At 38.5% G+C, this 18879-nt stretch overlaps 1 long non-coding RNA gene across 3 annotated transcripts in view; it reads left to right on the plus strand.

Annotated features, from left to right (window-relative positions):
• LOC102129970 (uncharacterized) overlaps positions 1-18879 on the plus strand; it is a 128042-nt gene that overhangs the window by 27228 nt on the left and 81935 nt on the right. For all 3 annotated transcript variants that reach the window (XR_012422330.1, XR_010580441.2, XR_012422329.1), the window contains exon 2: positions 8161-8244. This is a non-coding gene — a long non-coding RNA (uncharacterized lncRNA). The remainder of the gene's footprint in view (positions 1-8160; positions 8245-18879) is intronic.

Genomic DNA, 18879 nt, shown 5'->3' on the forward strand with positions numbered 1-18879 from the left:
TTCCTCTTCCCTCACACAAAGGTGGTTCATATTTTAGTCTTATGTTAATTAGTTGAGTGACTGAAAAGGTGCTGAAAACCTGTCCTTACTACTTAACTTCATACCTTAAGTGTGCGTTTGTGTGTGTATTTTTTTCTGAAATCCTTTGATATCCTCGATTTTGAGCTTTAAGCCTTTGAGTTGGGCCCATAGTTTTAGCTCATTTTCCCTGACTGTTTTGATTTTATGTAACAATTTTAAAATAGAATTTGAGATTAATATTGAGTCAAACATTGGAAACAGCAATAGACAGCCTGTTGTGACCACATCCTAACTAGACTTTTTGTCTGAGGTAGTTCACCATGGTCCACTCTCTGTACTGTTGACCCTGAAGTTGTTGTCAAAACACAAATCTGATATTGTCACTCTGCTGCTTACAAAGCTTCCACGTCTCCCAGCCACCTACAGGTAAAATCAAAACTCCTTAGAAGAGAAAAAGAACCTTTCACCATCTCGTCTCACCTAACTCTACCCTCCTCATTTGTACTACTCTCAAAGAAACACAGGAGCTGTAGCCACGCAGAGATACTTGTAAATCTTAACAATTATTTTCCATGTCAATGTTTTTGCACTTATTCTGTTATTTCCATTTAGATTGTCCTGTCCTTCTCTCCCTACCTCCTCACCCCAAATCTTAGTATCCTTCAAGAGCCAACTCAGAGTTCACCTTCTCAATGACACCTCCAAGTTCAGACTCCCTGGCAGAGTCAGTCATCTCCTCCTCTAGAGACTAGACCAATCATAGTCTAGTGGGTGAGAGAGACATGGAAACAAATAATCAAACACATGGTCAGAAGAACTTTGAACTCCTCAAGCACAAGGACATCATCATTTATTCATGTCTGTGTCTCCAGTACCTACTACTCACTTGTTGATTTAAATGTAACTGAATCATGTGGAATGAATTTATAATTGCATTTTCACTTCTAAGAATATTGGCTATGTAGATTTTCTGAAGCTATAGGCTCATAATTTGGCTTTAAAAAACAAGCCACAAAGTGGTTGCTGAAGTTATATAAATAAGTATACATATTATAGTTTTTAATAAATTTAAGTTAAATTTATATGGAATTTTTGTTTGTTTTTTTCTTTTTTACTTTAAGGTTTGTGTAATTCCTAGAACTTATGTAAATGCCTCAGAGTAATTTGAAAGTGTATAAAGCATAGAAATAATATTGGAATGGATAACTAAGATACGAATATTAAGATTGTCCCCAAAAAAACCACCATTTTTTGCAGAGACCAAAATGCTAAAATATTTAATGAGGCATTGCAAAATATACAAGCCCCCACTTCTAAGGGAGACAAAGTCAAGGTTCAGACTGAACTTTGCTTAGCAACTTTGGAACCATGTGTTTAAAGAATGAGACAGGTTTGTCAAGACTTTCTGCCAAAGCACATCACAAGCTTAACATGTGCTTACTGCCTGCTCTCAAAAACGAGTCTCTATGAGCCAGCCAGCTGCTAGCATTTGTGTTACCCTCTAGCTAGTTAGGTCTCAAACCGGGTTGCATCACTATTTCCCAAGAGAAGCTCCACAAGCTTTCTGTTGTCTCCTATGTCTCTCAGATTACTAATCAAGTCTGTTTTATAAAATCCCCCAAGTTTAACCTTAGAGCCATGATATAAAAATTCATAAATATGAAAATAAATATAAAATTTGTAAACATTAAAATGTTCCTAACTAAACTATTCATTTTCCTGACAAACCTGTTCATCTCACATACTGTTTCTGTTATGATGCAAACAGCCACTTCAAAAAAGTTGAAGTCATAACAATGACGGCTAACATTTATTAAGTACTCAATGTCCCAGATGTTATGTTTTTATCTCCCTTAATTCTCACAGAAGTAGTTTTTGGGAAGAAAATGAACACGTGTTCCTGATCTCTCTCTTCCCACAATTCCTTACTGGAGCAACTCAGGGACTAAAAGCAACCGCCAGAGTCCCTTGGAAGTAATCCATGCTTCTGAGGACATCTGTGAGCTCTCATAGGAGGGGGCAAATGGGGGACATATGAAGTCTGTAGCTCAGGAAGGCTGACCCCTGTCTAAGAGGAAAAGGGGGCCTGCATAGGTAGATGGAGTCACTCTCTTTCCAACTGTCTGTGAAAACTGTCTCCTTTGTAGTTGGAGAGCCTGAGAGCAAAGAAGCTCCTTCCTCTCTCTTTTAAGTGAAGGGGACCAGTTTACCAACTTTTCTGATATTGTACTAGAATAGAGATTCTAGAAATACTGTGCCTGGACCAGAAGCAACAGTATCACCTGGGAACTTACTAGAACTTGTTAAATAAATTCTAATTCTCATGTCTTACTGCAGGTCTATGAATTAGAAACTCCAAAAGTGGGTCACAGCAAGCTGTATTTTAATACAAGTCATCCAGGAGATTGTGATAGACCCTCATGTTTGAGAACCACTGGGCTTGCAGAGCAGAAAGCTTAATATCCTCCACCTGCTGGTTTATGAATATTAGACAAACCCAAGCCACCTGACCTGTAAAGGTGCTGAGGTGCTCACAGCCATTAATAAAGCACAGGAAATTACAATGTAGGTAATAACTTTAGTAACTTGAGGGAGATCCCTCAGCTGATCAATCAGAAAAGGTCACAGAAAAATAATCAAAGACAGGTCAAAATTTTAATCCTAATAACAGCCCTGTTAGTTCCCCTGATAAAAATTGAGGCTTAGAGAGGTTACATAACTTGTTCAAAGTCACACTGCTAATAAATAATAAAGATTTGAACCCAGAGCTGATTCCAAATCCTTGGCTTTGCCCTCCATACCTAATTAAGTTGTAATTAAGTGTACCTCAGCTGTTGCTGTATAATCCTTTTTAAAACCTTGATTTAAACTGTGATAATGGAGAAAACATACATAAGAGTGCATATATCTGTGTGTGTATATTATATATATATGTGTATACATCTATTTATGGTAAATATATGTCAAGAGACATTTTTGTTTATATATATTTGTATTTGTTATTGTTACACAGCCAGCACCCATATAATCGCCACCACTTAGGTTGAAATAGAACATTGTAGCCCCAGAAGCTCCTGTATGCCTTTCTCTTCCTCCTGGAAGTAACCATTAATTTGACCCTTGTGATAATTGTTTAATCACTTTTTCTTACTAAATCACCTCTATAAGGATTCTCAAACAATATAGTTTGGTGGTTTTTTCCCCCTGTTTTGCACTTTTGAAAGGAATCATACTGTTTATATTCTTTTGTATCCTGCTTCTCTTGCTCAATATAATGTTTGTGAATGCATCTGTGTTGTATGTAGCCATAGATCATTTTCATTGCTATGTTGTGTTGCATTCAGTGGGTCATAAACATTTTCTTTATCCTGGAATTCATTTCTTCATTCCCACTGTCACTCTTCTAATTCAAGCATTCAGTATATGTTTTTTTATTAATTAAATTATCCCAGTGACCCCTAACTGTTCTCCTCATCTCCAGGCTCTCTCTGATGGCTGGCAGAGTAATTTTTCTGGAGGCCAACACTGATCATGTGCCTCCTGTTAAAAGTTGTTGTCAAAAGAGAGGAAGAAGAAAGGCTGGTGGTAGACAGCGACCATATTATTCAAGGCATTGGTGACCATTTTAAGGATTGTGGTTTTTATTCTAAAGGCAATGGAAAGCCCTTTCTGGCTGATAGCTTTGACTTTCTAAGTTCAGTTACTCCTACACCAGAGTCCCTAGACCATCAGCTTAGACCCTTTTGATAATTATGTCTGCAAGAATACAATCAAGTGTGCTAGTCCCTTATTATGCTCTGCATAGTGCCTTGGGATTGCTTAGGCTGCTAGTTGGTTCTGCCAGCCCTGGCCCCATTGGTTGCCAATTCTCTTTCATTACTCTGTAATGAACTATTATGTGCCTAGCATATCTCACAGATGAGGCCATATAAGTTAATGCATTTATGGATAAAATGTGACGACTTTTGATAGTACAATAGTGAACTATTAATTTTGCTAAAAATGGCAAGTGGAAGAAAAATAAATGGAATAACTAAGAATTGTAAGATTTAGCTCAAAATCTCACCTAAGTGCCCTAGGGTAAAGACATTTCAAGTGTCTTAACAGACATCTCTGATTCATACCATTAAATATAATGAGAATCACAGAATGTTAGAGCAAGAAGAGGCTTCCATAGTTATAAATGTAGTTACAGACTATAATTTTCCCCCCTCTTGCTGTCATCTTACAGACTATAACTTTAGTAGAGAGGTTCGCAAACTTTTTTTTGTAAAGGGACAGATACTAAATATTTTCAGCTTTGCGGACTGTATGGTCTCTGTCACAGCTACTGAACTCTGCCTTTGTAGGGTGAAAGCAGCCATAGACAATATGTAAATGATTGGGTCTGGCTGTGTTCCAATAAAATTTTATTGGTGGCAGGCAAGATTTAACCCCTGGACTGTAGTTTGCCAACCCCTGCCTTAATGTATAATTTCAGTCCTCATTGCTGTTTTTTTGTTGTTTTGGTTTATTCCTTAGTTTTTAAAAATTAAGATCTAATTTACACTCAATAAAATGTAGCAGCTCGGCCGGGTGCAGTGGCTCACTCCTGTAATCCCAGCACTTTGGGAGGCCAAGGTGGGCGGATCATGAGGTCAGGAGTTCGAGACCAGCCTGGTCAACATGGCAAAACTCCGTCTCTACTAAAAAGACAACAATTAGCTGGGTGTGGTGGTGGGCACCTGTAATCCCAGCTACTCAGGAGGCTGAGGCAGGAGAATTGCTTGAACCTAGGAAGCGGAGGTTGCAGTGAGCCAAGATTACACCATTGCACTTTAGCCTGGGTGACAGAGAGAGACTGTGACTCAAAAAAAAAAAAAAAAAAAGTAACAGCTCTTGAGTGCAGTGTCTGATGAGTTTTTGACAAACTATTCACCTGTGTAACCCCACCGTCCTAATCAAGATATAGAGTATTTCCATTGCCCCAGAAATTTCCTTCGTGCCCCTTTCCCATCAGTCCTTACCCCTGCCCCCAGAGGTTAACCACTGTTCTGATTTCTATCTCATAGAATAATTTAGCCTGTTCTTGAACTTCATATAAATAAAATTACACAGTGCATGTCTGAGTGTATGGCTTCTTACACTCAACTTATTTGTGAGAGTCATCCATGTTGCTGAGGGTGTCAGTAGTTCATTCCTTTTATTACTGAATAGCATTCCATTTTATGAATATACCACGGTTTTATGAATATCCCTGTATTAGTTTCCTAGGGCTGCCTTAACAAATGACTACAAACGTGGTGGCTTAAAACAACAAAAGGTTATTCTCTCATAGCTCTGGAGGCCAGAAGCCCAAAATCAGGGTATTGGCAGAGCTGTGCTCCCTCTGAAGACTCTAGGGGATAATCCTGCCTTGCTTCTTCCAGCTTCTGGTGGCTCCAGATATGCCTTGGTTTGTGGCAGCATAACTCCAATCTCTGCCTCTGTCTTCATATGGCCTTCCTCCCTGTGTCTCTGTGTCTTTCTTATCTTCTGTCCCTCATATGGACAGTGTCGTTGATCTCATCTCAAGATCCTTAATTACATCTGCAAAAATCCTTTTCCCAAATAAGGGCACATTCACAGTTTCTGGGTGGACTCTTTTAGGGGGTCACTATTTAACCTACTATAATATCACAGTTTGTCAAGTCACCTAATAATATACATCTGAAGTATTTCTTTTTTGTTGTTATTATGAATAAAGCTGCTATGAGTCATACCATACCAGGCTTTTTGTAGATTTGTTTTCAGCCTCACAGTTTTTGAATTCCAGTTTTAATTATCTTAATATAAACTGTGATTAATTTTCTTTTTAGTGATAATTACCCATAATATTTTTAATTTTGGCAGGAATTTCTGTAAGAATTGTTCAACCCGTATACATCTGATTTAGATATTTTGTACAACTGAAAACATAATAATGCCAAGAGATAAGATATGGAATTCTACTATCTTCATTTTTGTTTCTCAAGATACCATCAAGAAATGAACAAGTTCCATGAGGCAGTGGCTTTAACTCCTTGAAATATCAGGAGTACCTGATTAAAGCAGAAAAAAAAAGCAAAAAACAAACAACAGCAACAAAAAACAAAAACAATTTGACTCCATTGTGTCTTCTGTTTTGTTATGATACTTTATTAGTGCTTGCAACTATGACCTAGGCTAAATTTGATACATTTATCTCATATGGAAATGACTAATACTGACCTTCCACTGTTTTGGAATTTAAATGCAGCTCCTTAATAAACAACCAAATAAAGCCATTCATCTGGGCTGCCCTTCCACCCTTAGATTCTGATAGACCTAAATACTACTGGTATGTGGTTTAGAGGCTTTCTGGCTATATTTAAGAGTATGTGTCTGAATCTCACTTTGCAATGAAATCTTCTTAGAGAGCAGGAATTCGGTCTCATTTATTTGTGTATCTCACAACTCTAGGCCCAGCTCAGTGCTTTCTTAATCTTACAGGTGTTTCCTGACTAAATAGTACCTGTTAATAAAAAATAAGGAAGAGAGTATCTTATTTCTTAGTAGAGTAATTCCACTAATGTAGAACAATTCCAGCTAATGAAATTTTTAGAAATAGGTTTAATGAATGATTCCTTTTTTTAATCCACTAGAAAGTCTCTATGATTATTATTAATTACGCTGGTGGTTTCTTATTGAATATTTGTTCCCTTTGTTCAAACTTCTAGGAACTGGTGAGTGGCTTCACTACTCATTTATAAAAGCAATTTAAAACACTTCTCAGTCCCTTTTGACACTTGGCAAATCTAACAGAGAAAAGTAGAGTTCTCATTATACTTTTTCGACAGCTTTAAAACGTGGTTTGGAGTTTTTTTTTGGAATTATGTAATGTGCTTTGTCATTACCAATCCAATCTTTTGCAATGTCTATAAATCGAAAATCTTATTTAACTGTGTTAGCAAAGTATAGATACAGCTTCATTATTTGGAATAGAATTACTTTGAAACTTTTGGGTAAATAAATTTGGAAGTTTCAACTAATCCTGATTTCCATTTTACTTTATTCTGTTCCTTTTATTTCCCTTTTGGTTGTAATAGTTCTACCTCTGAAATCAGAGTTGACAAACATGTCCTATTGAAACCATGTTTTCTTCATTTTTGACACAATTATTCACAGGATGAGGTGTAACAGAAAAGACAGTGAAGACTATGACAACACAGCCACATGCTAGATAGTGTAACTTATGATAAATATATTTAAAGGCACATAGTGCTATTTTCAAAAACACAATTTAAAATCAAATAGGCATTTTAAAGTCATTTCATGTGTGGCATTATTAACCAGATAATATTATTAGCCAGGATTTCTAAGATATCTTCCACTAGTTCAGGAACATTTTCAACTGTAAGTAACAGAATAACAGACTAATAGATCTTAAACTAGAGAAGTTTGTCTAACAACAAAAGTTAGGTGCCTTCTGGCATCGGTTTAGTGGCTTAATGTGAGGGCTCTGGATTGGTATCTCTGTGATTTCTTTTGCCTTCTCTTCATAGTCACAAGATAGATGCAAAAGCTCCAAGCACCAAAATTTTCAAACGTAGGAAGCAGGAGATATGACTAGACAGATCTTTCTCCTTTTTTTTTTTTTTCCAGACCAGGGAAGACATTTTTTTTTTTTCAAATCATTCATTGAGTAGATTTCCCCTTGCATTTCATTGACCAAAATGTGTCACATGACTATCTCTAGCTATAAAGGAGGCTGGGAAAATAATTGTTTACTTTCACCTCTTAATTAGAGGGAGGCAAGGAAAAAGGGGTTGGGAATGACTTTTGCGTAACTAGTCACATATTGTATATACTCGGTGTTGGGTAACTATATGTTAAGTGATCCATACTCTTAAACAGAGCTAATGTTCAGGTATACATCCACCGCTTCATTATCTTTCCTATCAAATTTGTATTTTCTTTTCCTCATTTGTTCAGAAACAGAAGTTCTTAGTTGTACTACTAGTTATCAGCAAATGTTTATATCTATGATATGGAATACATTAGTATTTATTCTGTGACTGGAGAGAGAATAAGGAATGGCTTTATATAAGACATTTATCCATTCATTCAATAAATATTTATCGAGTACCTATTATATTCCAGGTTTTTGAGACATCTGTGGGCAAAACAAAGTGCCCTGCCCTCAAGGGAGCCCACATTCTAACAGCATATCGACATTTTTAAAAGGTGAGTAGGATTTTTATAAATTTGATGAGAGGGGATTGCATTTCATTCAAAGTGAACAGCATGAGCCAAGATATGGACTTGTGCATAGGCATGCCCTGTTTGTGGAGCACCAAGTAGCTCTGTGAAGTGTAGAACACATGATGAGGACTGAAAGGGCAGCTTACTGTCAGATTGTGAGCAGGGAAATGTGAGTTTTTCCAGATCAGAACTAGCATCTTACAAAGTTAGTACTGAAGCTTAGTAGACATCTTCACCTGGAGGACCTCTAGACACTTCAAATTATCGTGTCTCAAATAGACTCGGTATATTAATACTTCTCATGAAACCTGTGCTTCTCCTTTATTTCCTAACTTCTTAAATGGCACTGCTATTTTTCTGGTTTAGGCCTTCACCATTTCTCACCTGGGCTATTGCCATTATTTCCTGCCTCTTGAATCCATTCTTTCTCAAACTGCCAAGTGATTTTTGGCTAGGCATGGTGACTCGTGCTTGTAATCCCAACACCTTGGGAGGCTAAGGTGGGAGGATCACTTGCGCCCAGGAGTTCAAGACCAACCTGGGCAATATAGTGAGACCTCATATCTACAATTTTTTTTTTTTTTTTTAAATTAGCCAAGTGTGGTGTTGTGTGCCTGTAGTCCCAGCTAATCAGGAGGCTGATGTGGGAGAATCACTTGAGCCCACTGCACCACTGCACTCCAGCTTGGGCACCAGAATGAGACTCTGTCTAAAAAAAAATAAAGTGATTTTTTTTCTAAAACTTACATAACCCAGAAGTTAGATAGGGGACATAGATTATGGAATATCTGTAAACTTGAGGGATGGGGTACTGCAGAGGGAGCAAATATTTATATTAGTTCTCTATTACCATGTAACAAATTACCACAAATTTAGAGAGGTTTAAAACAATACCCATTTATTATTCCACAGTTTCTGTGGGTCAGGAGTCACAGGCACAGTTTAGCTGGGTCTTCTGCTTAAGGTCTCACAAGGCTGCCAAGTGTGGACAGGCAGAATGGCTATTATTAAAAAATGGAAAAAACCAACCGATGTTGGTGAGGCTGTGGAGAAAAGGGAATGCTTATACACTGTTGGTGGGAATGTAAATTAGTTCAGCTACTGTGGAAAGCAGTCTGAAGATTTCTCAAAGAATTGAAAACAGAACTACCATATGACCCAGCAATCCCATTAGTGGGTATATATTCAAAAGAAAACAAATCGTTCTACCAAAAAGACACGGCAGTACATGTTCATCACAGCACTATTCATAATAGCAAAGACATGGAATCAATCTAGGTGCCCATCAATAGCTGGCTGGATAAAGAAAATGTGGTATATATATACTATAGAACAGTGCCATAAAAAAAGAACAAAATCATGTCCCTTGCAGCAACATGGACGGAGCTGGAGGCCATTATCCTAAGCAAATTAACACAGGAAGAGACAGCCAAATACCAGCCTGGCATGGTGGCTCATGCCTGTAATCCCAACACTTTGGGATGCCGAGGCAGGAGGATCTTTTGAGCCCAGGAGTTTGAGACCAGCTTGAGCAACATGACAAAACCCCGCCTCTACAAAAAAAAAAAATACAATTAGCTGGGCATGGTGGTGTACTCCTGTAGTTCCAGCTACTCAGGAGACTGAGGTGGGAGGATCACCTGAGCCCAGGGAGGTCGAGGCTGCGGTGAGCCTTGATTAGGCCACTGCACTCTAGCCTGGGTGACAGAGTGAGACCCTGTCTCAAAAACAAAAAGAAAATCAAATACTGCTTGTTCTTATAAGTGGGAGCTAAACATTGGGTACACATGAACACAAAGATGAAAACAATAGACACTGAGAACTCCAAAAGGGGAGGGAGAGTGGGGGACAAGCAATGAAAAACTGCCTATTGGGTACTATGTTGAGTACCTGGGTGACAGGGTCTTTCGTACCCCAAACCTCAGTGTCAAGCAATATACCCAGGTAGCATACCTGCACATGTACTCCCTGACTCTAAAATAAAATTTGAAAAAAAAAAAAAAAATGTGTGGACAGGGCTGTGTTCTCATTTGGCAACTTGACTGGGAAAGAATCTACTTCCAGGTTCACTCAGGTTGTTGGCAAACTTCATTTCCTTGTGTTGGTAAGGCTGAGAGCCCCAGCTTCTTTCGCGCTATTGGCCGGAGGATGTCCTTAGCACCTAGAGACCACCTGTAGTTCCTAGAGGCTACTTACATGTGGCCTTTTCCAACTTGGCTGCTTACTTCATCAGACCAACTTGGCTGTTTACTTCATCAGACTAGAGTGAGTCTGTGAGCAAGACCAGGCAATATAATTATGGGAGTGACATCCCATCACCTTTGCCATATTTTATTAGTTATAAACAAGTTACAGGTCCTGCCCACACTCAGAGAGGTATGAACACCAGAGATGTGAACACCAAGAGGCAAAGATCATGGGGAGCCACCTTATGGTGTGTTTCTCACATTTTCACAGTCTTCTCTGTCCTTGGGGTCCACTTCACAAATACTGTCTCTGGGATCGATCTTGAAGTGAAGCCTGGTTTCTGCCAACGAACAAACCAAAAAAAACCAACCACTCAAAATGTTTATGAGTTAGTATTTTATAGAAGATATAGGGGCCCTCTGCGTTCGGCAATTTTGCTGTTTTTTCTCACTTTTCTCCCATTTTCCTACAATTGTCCTAGGAAATTCCTTCTCCCTCTGGAAAGCACAGCAGTCCAGCTTTTCTAGGCTTCCACTCACAAATATATATAGTCAAATTGCTTCAGGGCTCAGCACAACAAATTTAGTCCATATTGTTTAGAAAGCAGTAGGGATTAAAACAGAAAAGCTTTTCCCCACGTTATATCCAAATTTGATCCTGTTTCTCCTTTGCTGAAAAAGCCCTTTAATGCTTGCTTCCCTATTGCTACATAATAGGTATAAAAATTATGGAATAAATTTGAATTCCCAAGTATGACGTGTGAGACCCTCCCTGATTTGGTACTTGCCTGGTTTCTGGTTACCCCCACCCTGTACTATAAGGCCCAGATTTTAGGGAATTATTTTATAGCTTGCTTCCTGGTTCAGAAACTTGACTCCCACTGTTCTTTTTCCCTCCAATGCCAGTCGTCTGTCTCCCTTTCTGTCACTCCCTCCTCTAGACATCTACTGAAGTATTATTTCCTCTAGGAAGCTTTTCCTGTCTTCTTATTTTGTAAACTCACAGAACCTTGTATGAACTGATACTAGTATCTATAACACTTTTATAAACTTGTTTATATGCCTGTATCTTTTTAGAAAACTTGAAGAGGTTGTCCTATCACAAAGATAAATACAGGTCAACACAGCAGGACAGAGGGGATAGCTGGAGTATATATCTGAAAGTAATTAACATAAAAGATGGTATTTGAAGTCATGGAGTAGACAAGATCATCCAGAGGAAAATAGAAGAGGGCAGAACAAAGCAGTATAGAACCTGTAATTAGGATGCCCAGTGAAGTATAAAACCAACTTCTGTTTGCAGTTCACCAGGTCTTTAGGTGCTATTTGTATATTGCTTGTTTTTTGAATTACTTTTTGTCTACACTAAATAGATTAGTCAAATGTTGTAGAGTAGTGTGGATTCTGACTATAGTCTAAATAAGGTATACGATGAGAATTTTCATTTAAGGAAAAAATATTCCTCATGAAGGAATTAATTTTAAGGAACCTCAGATAAAATGCTCTCTCTGTTTTATAATTTGAGCAACTTAAATAATTTTTCAGTCTCCTGCCAGTTTAATTTCAGTAAATTCCTGTCCTAAATAGCATTTCTATTACACACCATAACATATAAACTTACAACCTTGTGGCCTCAGTTATTTTCTTGAAATGATGAGCCCTGAGTGAATTAAAGGTCTTAATGTTCAGAGATAAGAGCTCAATTTCTCCAGATTTTATGTAGTCACTCTTTGTAATAATTCAGTAAGTACATTGAATATCTATCATATTAATCTGTTATTGCCTTTGTTGGTTTGATTGTTTTCTGACAGATGGCTTCCATAAGATATTTGTAAACTTCATCAACCTAGTATAATGTCACTTCCTCAAATTTAATTTTTGGTTTTAAAAATACTATAAATTAGAATTAAATTGCAAGCAAAACTCAGTTTTAATCTTCAAGTTGTTTCATACACTACAGTCTTATATTTCGTATTCCTTCCTTCAAAATAAGTTTATTGCTGAAATTATTCACAATTTGAGAAGTGAGACAAATTGTTGTGATAAGATTTTGAGAGAGGAAAACATATAATGGTTTTAAATTTATTAACTTTTTTTGCTAATATGTTTGTGAGAGATTAGTAAAAGCCTTTTATATTTATTTATTAAGAATAGAGTTTTATGTTATTCCACTTGCATTGCCATAAAGAAATACCTGAGGCTGGGTAATTTTTGAAGAAAAGAGGTGTGATTGGCTCATGGTTCTGCAGGATATACAAGAAGCATGGTGCCAGTATCTGCTTCTGGTGAGGGCCAGAAGCTTCCAATCATGGTGTAAGGCAAAGAGAGAGCAAGCACATCACATGGCAAGAGTGGGAGCAACAGAGAGAGACAGGGGAGGTGTCACACTCTTTTAAACAACCAGATCTCATGTGAATTCAGAGCTAGAACTCACTCATTATCTCAAGAATGGCGCTAAGCCATTCATGAGGGATCCCCTCTTATGGTCCAACACCTTCCTCTAGGCCCCTCCTCCAACAATGGGGATTACATTTATTTTCCTTTTCTTTTTCTCTTTTTTTGAGACAGGCTCTCACTCTGTCGCCCAGGCTGGAGTGCAGTGGCACAATCCTGAATCACTGCCACCTACGCCTCCTGGGTGCAAGTGATTCTCTCACCGCAGGCTGCCCTGGGACTACAGGTGCTCACCACCACGCCTAATTTTTGTAATTTTTTAGAGATGGGGTTTTGCCATGTTGCCCCGGTTGGTCTCAAATGCCTGAACTCAAGCAATCTGCTTGCCTCAGCCTTTCAAAATGCTGGGATTACAGGTGGGAGCCACTGCACCCAGCCGGGGATTACATTTTAACATGAGATTTGGAGGGAACAAACATCCAAATCTCATACTAAGTACTGTATTAATAATTTGTGATACATTCCTGTTATACTGCTCTCAAATGATTTTGAAATGAAATGGAGGATTTTATTCATCAGAATTCCTATGGCATTGCCCCTCCTAATGTTGGGAGGTGGTGTGCTTCTCCCTACTCTTCTGTTTTCATGTGGAGGGACTTCCCCAGAGTAGTAGCACTCTGACCTCTTATTCCACCTGGCCGGTGGCTGACAGCCATTAATCTACAGATCATAACCCGGTGGAGTGAATCTATCAAAAAAATCATATGCACATAAACGTTCAGTTCTGGACCAAACTGAGTCAGTTTCAATTTCTGTTCTGGGGTCTGATTTGGGGACAGAGTGTGAGTGGGATAGGGCAGAGTATGTTAGGAAACATTAGCTAGCTCATTTAGCCCTCAGCCCTAACTCTCATTCCACAAACAGTTTTATCAATAATAAAAGTGACAGTTTGACCTCTAACTTCCTAGTTGAAGTCACTAAGATTCCTTCCAGTTCTGAAATTCCATGATCTTAAATGAGATTAAGTGGGTGGGTACACTCACTGAGCATATGGGTTCAAAACCCAGTAGAAAGCAATAGGCTTATCAAAAGTACATCTACTTCTTGATTTAAATTGTAAATTGTCCCTGACACTTTTCTTTCTCTTAAGGGAGAATAAAACTTCATAAATTTGACATGAAATGAGTAGTTTTGTTTTGCTCCTATCTTCAGCCAGAGACAACCTGGCATGGATTCTTTTTCTTTCCTTTCCTTTTCTTTTTTCTTTTTTTTTTTTTTTTTTGAGATGGAGTTTTGCTATTTCACCCAGGCTGGAGTGCAGTGGCACCATCTCGGCTCATTGTAACCTCCGCCTTCTGGTTTCAAGCTATTCTCCTGCCTCAGCCTCCCGAGTAACTGGGATCACAGGCGCCCGCCACCACGCCAGGCTAATTTTTATATTTTTAGTAGAGACGGGGTTTCACCATGTTGGCCAGGCTGGTCTTGAACTCTTAACCTCATGATCTGCTCGCCTCAGCCACCCAAAGTGCTGGGATTACAGTCGTGAGCCACAGCACCCAACCCAACATGGACTCTTAATATGACAAATCCAGACCATCAGGAGATAGGCCTGAGGGAGAGGGAGTTGTAGAAAGAGAGATCTTGATTCCTTCTGAGTTATTCTAGTTGTTCACCAACATTATCTTGCAAAGGTGGGACCTGGCCACCTTGCAGCTAGGAGAAGGACAAATACATGGAGTTAGGATAAAAGTGTCTGGCTTGGGTTGGGCGAGGTGGCTCAGGCCTATAATCCCAACACTTTGGGAGGCCAAAGCGAGCGGATCACAAGGTCAGGAGATCGAGACCATCTTGGCTAACACGGTGAAACCCCGTCTCTACTAAAAAATACAAAAAAAAAAATTAGCCTGGAGTGATGGGGGCGCCTGTAGTCCCAGCTGCTCAGGAGGCTGAGGCAGGAGAATGGCGTGAACCTGAGAGGCGGAGCTTGCAGTGAGCCGAGATAGCGCCACTGCACTCCAGCCTGGGCGACAGAGCAAGGCTCTGTCTCAAAAAAAAAAAAAAAAAAAAAAAAAAAAGAGTCTCTGACTTGTTCTTCAGGACATTTTTATGCCTCAAAAAGCCTAGGATAGGAACTGAAAAAAACACTTATCCTTAATGTACTGGGTAAAGTATGGTGCCACCCCTGCTCTAGATATGAAGGGAATAATTCAGCCTGATAAAATTTCATAGTCACAAGCACATTACCAAGTGAAGTATCATGTAGGATAAACCTGGTTTTAAATGAAAAGTCCCCCCTAGAGGCAACTATTTCAATTCAATGCCATTTTTTCTCAGTCTATCACATGTAGTTTTCTGGTAATAGAAGAAACATGGAAATAGATAATTGAAAGAACAATGTGAAACTAAATATAAAAGCGTGGCATTTAATTGTCAGTAATGTTAAGTACATATCTAAAACTAAACACTGAAATTGTGTGTTTTCATGTTCCGTAACTTAAATTCCCAAAACATATCTGAAAATGCCCTACATGTAGTAGAACACTGAATTTCATACATGGTGAGTAAAACTGAGGAGAGCCAGCCCTAGTTGTAGCCTCCTTAGTAATAATAAATAGGTAAGTTAATAGGAAATAACATATTGTTGTGTGTGTCTGTTTTGTAAAAATAATGAAACAATAAATAAATGTGATATTTAATAGCTTTCTATATTTTTATATAATTTTTGTATTAACAGCCATTAAAAAGTACCCCAAAAAGCCAGAAAAATAAAGAGGTAAGGGTTACAGCAGATGGTAAATGCTGGCCAATTATGTAACTGACTACTCAAAGTTACTTAGGTAGAGAGCCAAAATTTTCTACATTTGGAGTATGCTAGTTCTGTATTATTTAACAATATAATATGGTAAGATGATACTTTTTGGGTTTACATTATACAAATTCTGCCAAAAAGAAATACCATACCAGTTTTAGTGGGTATTCCATATGTTTATTGCAAGAAATAAATCCAATAATCAAATTTTTTTTCAGTGTTAAAATAGATTTTTCCTTGTATGTTTAAAATACACAGGTCATACTTAACAGCGTTGTCTGCCTTTAGGGTTGGTATCTCTGCCAGAGTATGAATGTCAAAGTGAAAATGTCTGAAATCTCATGAGTCAATTTCATAACAGCTTAATGATTATTCATGATAAATACCTATAGATTGAAAACAAATGCTTGTGGGCAGGCATGTGTTCCTCTGATCACCTGTTTGAGGTGTCTGTGTTACTCTGTATATAGCTTTCAAGGTTTGGGCCTGTGAAATGTCAGGGTCTCTAGAAATGCTATAAATGAACTAACTACAAAATGAAAACCTTGAACTTTTTGTATTATTACAATGTAAAAAGGGTTCACTCCTTGAACAGGTGCAGTGTTTCAGATGGGTAGCATTTGAATAATGCCCCAGGCTATATGTGTACAGTAATGTCCCAAGTTACTTCCAGTAATTGGTTTAAAATGTCCTAAGGAAATCTAAGAATTAGAATTCTTCAGAACTCTTGCTGTTTCTCTTTTGGTGGAAGAAACATAATACATCTCCATGTGTCTTTTTTTTTTAAAGCTCTACTAAATAGACTAACAGTAATACAGACAATTTCCTAATACATTTTCCGGGCTAGGTACAATGCAGCAAAATTCTTAGGTGAGATGTTGTGAATTCTATGCAATTAAAAAAAATCATCATCTGTAGGAAATGTTCCTTTAAGAAATTCAGTCCAAAATTCTTCACAATTTTTTTTTATCTTCAGTCACAGCTAGAAAAAATCCAGCAAGATAGTTCTTTAGGACAGTACTATACCTTGTGACATCTGTAAACCTTATCATGAGACTGAAATATCACTGGAAATATTGTTATATGGAGAAAATTCTGTAAATGGTATTTGGTATATATGGGTTAGAAGAAATATTTTGGTAAACTACTTGAGGCTGGTGAGTGGGACCTCCTTCCCATAGGGCATGCTGAGAATAAGAAATCTTTTTTTTTTTTTTTAAGAGACAGGGTATCATAATGTTGCTCAGGCTGGTCTTGAACTCCTGTATTCAAGTGATCCGCCCACGTTGGCCTTCCAAAGTGCTGGGACTACAGGCGTGAGCCACCACACCCAGCCTACCTTTAATGATGATGTTAGAATATGCAAGTTTGAGGTTAAAGCTAAGTCATTCAGAAAAAATAGAGGAGAGGCAATGTGCACATTCTTTGCTATTTGTTGTGGTTAAGATGTGTCCACAAATTCTTTGATACACCTTTCTTGAAGAGGTGGTGCTTACTGACCCTCCTCTTGACTTTATGAACTTGCTTTCCCCTGCTTGACTTTATGGACTGCATGGTTTGCTTCTTACAGATAAAATAGGGCATAAGTGACAATGTGTGACTTCTAAGACTCCTAAAATACAATGTGACTTCCTCTTTGCTCTTTCTCTTGGATCACTTGCGTTGGGGGAAGCTAGCAACCATGTCATTGAGAGGTGAAGCCAGCTGGACTTCCTGAGTAGAGTGGGAACTTGGGGAACTTTCCTGTCTTACAAGAGGTTTGTAAAATGCACCAATCAGTGCTCTGTAAAACGCACCAATCAGCGTTCTGTAAAATGCACCAATCAGCTGGAGTCTAAAAGTAGCCAATTGCAAGGAGGATTGAAAAAAGGGCATTCTGATAGGACAGAAGTGGAACATGGGCAGGGACAAATAAGGGAATAGAAGCTGGCCACCCCAGCAGCAGCAACCCGCTAGGGCCGCCTTCCACCCTTTGGAAGCTTTGTTCTTTTGCTCTTCACAATAAATCTTGCTGCTGCTCCCTCTTTGCGTCCATACCACCTTTAAGAGCTGTGACACTCACCAGGAAGGTCCGTGAACCCATCAGCAGGAACCCACTCCCGATACACCATAAGACACTTAAGGAGCACTATGGAGGGGCTCACATGGTTGAGGAACCAATTTCTCTGAGTGAGCCATCCTGGAAATGGATTTTTTAACCTGAGGCAAACCTTCGTATGATTCCTGCCCAGCTGACAGACTGACTGCAAAGTTATGAGAGATCCTGAGCTGGAACCAACCACCCAGCTAAGATGCTCATCAATTCTTGACCTACAGAAATTGTTAAAGAATAAATGTTTGTTATTTTATTTTTATGTATTTATTTATTTTGAAACATGGCCATACTCTATAGTCCAGGCTAAGTATAATGGTACAATCCCTGCTCTCTGCATCCTTGACTTGCTGGGCTCAAGTGAGCCTCCCACCTCAGCCTCCGGAGTAGGTGGGACTACAGGAGCACACCACCATGCCTGGCTAATTTTTAAGTTGTTTTTTTTTTTTGTTTTTTTTTTTTTGTAGAGATGAGGTTTCTCTCTGTTGCCCAGGCTGACCTTGAATTCCCGGACTCAAGCAGTCCTTCCACCTCAGCACTCCCAAAGTGCTTGGATTACAGACGTGAGCCACGGTGCCTGGCCTGTTTGTTGTTTTAAATTGCTGAATTTGGGGATAATTTGCTATGTGGCAGTAGGTGCACTCTTTTCCATGAAGCATTTAGTGTTACCTATAAGTAAATGTTGAGCATTTATTTTTTAGATATTGCTTTAAAAAATGCCAAATTATTACTCTGCCTAGGGGACCCACATATTTAACCCTGGAGTATTCCTCAGATTTCTCCAGGTTCATATCTGCTATGGGCAGTAATCTTTCCAACATACTTCTGAACTTTTGATTGTTTTATTTTGTTCATTTATTTATTTAATTAGAAAAAAATACAAGTTGCCTGTGCTTGATGCTGTGGGAATATGGAAACATGGAAAAAATATGGTCTCTGTCTTTAAATAATTTACAATCACTTTTCTTATGTGGCGCCATAATAGGAGAGACAGGTCCTGAAGAAAGGCTATTTCCACTATGCAAGAACCAGAAATGCAGCTGGACTGAGCTCCATTACTCACTATACAAAGTAACATTTTATCACACAATAAAAGGAACTCAAAAGTTTCTCAGTGGTTCTGAAATAATTGCCAG

Source organism: Macaca fascicularis, chromosome 13 (assembly GCF_037993035.2).
Source record: "Macaca fascicularis isolate 582-1 chromosome 13, T2T-MFA8v1.1".
Classification (NCBI taxonomy): domain Eukaryota; kingdom Metazoa; phylum Chordata; class Mammalia; order Primates; family Cercopithecidae; genus Macaca; species Macaca fascicularis.